General features: G+C 30.2%; 1 long non-coding RNA gene across 1 annotated transcript; it reads right to left on the bottom strand.

Annotated features, from left to right (window-relative positions):
* Positions 1-292: 292 nt before the first annotated feature.
* On the bottom strand, positions 293-1,923 carry LOC129292667 (uncharacterized). Its single transcript, XR_008588929.1, has 3 exons — positions 1,640-1,923; positions 916-981; positions 293-366 (listed from the first exon to the last, which is right to left on the bottom strand). It is a non-coding gene; the product is annotated as an uncharacterized LOC129292667 (long non-coding RNA).
* Positions 1,924-3,865: the final 1,942 nt, after the last annotated feature.

The following is a 3,865-nucleotide window of genomic DNA, read 5'->3' as shown; positions in this document are numbered from 1 at the left end:
TTTTTTTTTTTCATTGAACCCTCATCATACCCTTATCATGGTAGAAAAATTTCTACCATGGTACATCCAAGACAATATACCACAGGTCTTAAAATATCTCAAAAAGCAATTAGAACCATGAGAGACAGACATGATCCTCATAGCATGTTATTCAAATTAGATCATGAATCAAAAGGGACAGACATAATCCTCTTGGACATATAAATGCATTTAATAAAAAGGATTAGAGTTTACATGCTCCATAGACAAGATATGTCCTAAGTTGGCACAAGATACATTGTATAATCCAAAATAAGAGGCAACGTAAAAGATAGTGTCTCATACACCATAATTACACCTCTGGTGCTTTCTCGGCCGGATTCGCTCCTGTAAAAATATTAACCACGGGGAATGAGACTTAAAAGTCCCAGTAACCAAAAATTGATATGTAATGATGCATGCGGATGTAACTAATCATGCGATTGCTAAGTGGGCACACAAAACATTTAACCAAACAATATTTTCAAACAAATCGAACAAGTATTTAATTGCATGACTGCACCTTATCTCCTCCTTTCACCATGCTCGGACGCCAAATCACCCGGCCAAAGGTGAGTTGGACCAAGCGACACGCCACTCATTGGGTCCAATGAGGGCTTACCACGTGGTAATAATTAACCGAATAGAAATTCCCATTAACACCATACATTAAAATACCCTGACAAGTCATGCATCGTTCAAATATCCAAACAGGAATATATCCGAACAATAATATCTCATCATGATAAATAAAAAATAAATTTTTAACCCACTTGGCAATAATGTCAAACAAGTATATACAGTATTTATTTTCAATAATTCATAATTTTTCCAAACAACAAAACAACACATAACCATTCACAAACACACTCATCACAACACATTAATAATGGTTACCTTGTGTCTTGAATAACAAGTTCCCCTTCACAACTCCTTTTTCACCACTATCTTTGTCAATATAATCTACATAATTATTTCACAATACTATATATTAATTTACATTAAAATAAATAACTCTAATTTAAATAGTTAGAAAGTCTTAGATCTATAATCCATATTAACACTAATTTAAGATTTATGCCTCATTTAACTTCCTAAATTCTTTTCTAAAATTCTCGTACCCTAATAAACTATTTTTTTTATCCTCAAATCACTTCTAGTATCACAATTTCATTCTTCTATATTCTAAAAATTCGTCCAAAAATAAATTAAATTTTAAAATTATTCTGAAGCCTCAAATCACCTTTCTATAACCTCAAAAACACCTATTTATACTTAAATAATATTTAATAATCATAGGTTTATCCCTACATCTCAGATTCCACATAAATTCAACCATATAAATCTAGATTTTAACTCAAAAATTCTTAAACATGAGTTTCAACTCAAGAAAATATTCTATAATATTATTATATCCCTAAGAGTTTTAACCTATATTTTTAATCCATCATATCATCAAATTAACTATCCTATAGAAAAATCCTAATCAAAATATTTACTCTATCCTACAAAATAATCATATCACTAGAAAGCTAATATTATTTAAAAAATAACTATAAAATTAATTTTGTAATTAAATAAATTTTTAAATGCTAATCTAAACAAGAAAGTTAGAACATACCTGAAGAAAAAGAAAATAATCCCCCCTTGTGAGAAAACGCCGAGCAACGTGAGAGGAAGAGAGAAAAATAATATAAAAATGGGATTGTGAGTCCCAAAATTATATTAAAAAAAAACTATAGGTTTGAATTTAATTATTCAAACCTTTGGGCCAAAAGTTGTAATTTTCTCTAAATTGCATCTTAGCCTCTCATGCTTCCTAATGCACACACCCCCTCCTTTTTATACATGAAGGCACCTCTTCTCTTCCCTCATCTAACCAATGTGGGACTTAGAAACAACAACCTTCCACCCCCTTTTTTTTTGTTCCTTCTACCTTCTCTCTTTTTTTTCTTAACACATACATAAAAAAATTATTTATATATTATATCTTAACTAAATATTGCTTATGTAGTTTTAAATTTAAATTTTTAAATTTATAATTAAATACCTAACCATAATATCATTTCTAAATAACCTCAAATAATATAAATTCCTATTATTATCATTTTTTTTCTCAAAACCTAAATTCCACAATTTCTTTATTATATAAAAAATTAGGATGTTACACCTTAAGTTAGGAAGTAACATATAATTCAACCAAAAAGTGGCCAATTAAGCGAAGAGGTGTCTATATACACCAACAACTCTCTCGGTGCTTCTCCAGCTGAACCTTTTTTTTATAAAAATGTTAACAATAGGGAATGAGATATAAAGGCCCCAATAACTAAATCTAAAATGCTATAATGCATGTAATGAAATCAATCATGCAAATTGCTAAGTGGGCAAGAAAAAAAACACATTTCAATACAATTATATTTCAATTTACAAGCATAAAATGTATGGCAACATTTTATCTTTTTTATACACTTTACTCAGTGTTCTAGCTCACCCGACCAAGGATAAATTAGTCTAAGCCACATATGCCGTCTACTAAGCCCAATAGGGGCACACTGCATGGTAATAATGATACAAATACAACTCTCAACCATACATCAACAAGTCATATGCTTGTAAATTTAACATACTTTCAAGTGCACTTTTTTAAACTAAACACATTTTCATGCATTATTCAAATCTCACTTGACAATACATTTTCTCAACAATTAATATTTATTTCAACACATAGGTTTACAAACACATTTACTTAATAACAAAAATAAACATAATTAACTACAAAACACATACTATAACAGTAAGGAAGTGGTTACCTTTACTCTTCAATAACAAGGTTCCCTAAACACAAGAGTGATCACCTTTTGTGGTATCAACACCACAATCAACACAACACATAATGCTAAATAACATTACTACAACATTGATTATGACTAATCACGATACTTAAACACTAATCACGCACTAATCATAAGGTTAACTTAATTAATCTCATTAACTTAAGGCAATCCCATACACTTTGATCATCATACTTAGCCTCATTAATTATCATTATACCCCTTATCATGAATTTAACCTCTATAGTCTAGAAATCATCATCAAAATTCCTCTACCAAGTTTAAGTTTTTGAATATAAGCAACTCATAGCCAAAGTCTTAACCTAAACTATTTAAACCACACATATATAGCCTCAAAACACCCTTTAAACTTGAACTTAAGGCTAAGGTAACTCAAATTTGAAAACCCTAACCTCAACATCATTTAAACTTGCTTAAAAAAACATTAAAGGGTAAGAGGAAGATTAGAAAGTTTTCATTAAGCTATTTAAACCCTTAATTCATGCCTTAGCATTGGGAATGTTGAAACCCCAGCAAAGATGTTGAAAATCACCCAAGAACACCCAAACCTCTCCTCCCTCACATTCTAATTAAAAAATGCAGAACAAAGCTATTTTATTTTTGTTCATCCACACCCAATCATGCTAGTGTAATTTATGTCCGAACATGGAGACAAGCAATTAAAATGGTCTCCTCCCTTTGTAGTTGTTTGTACGCAATTGAGCTTTGTACAAAACTCCTCCATGGGAGGACAATGTTAGAAAGCCCAAAGTTTTAGGCCCAATCTAACCTAATATCTATTTAGGATCCTAATTACCTCTCTTATATGATACTAGACCTAATTTAATCCATGATTAAATGCCTAAACATGTGACTAACCTTAAATAATCTTAAACAAAAATTTATTTCTCAATTAAACCACAAATTAATGTCAAACCTAGTTTCGAATCTTCAATTAAACCCTAATTTCTATAAGTCATTTCTTAAATAAAAACTAGAATGTTATAAATAGCCAA

This window comes from Prosopis cineraria, unplaced genomic scaffold (assembly GCF_029017545.1).
Source record: "Prosopis cineraria cultivar Desert tree isolate PC_DT_omini unplaced genomic scaffold, ASM2901754v1 PC14, whole genome shotgun sequence".
Taxonomy (NCBI): Eukaryota; Viridiplantae; Streptophyta; class Magnoliopsida; order Fabales; family Fabaceae; genus Prosopis; species Prosopis cineraria.
This window is presented reverse-complemented; position numbering and strand designations above follow the sequence as displayed.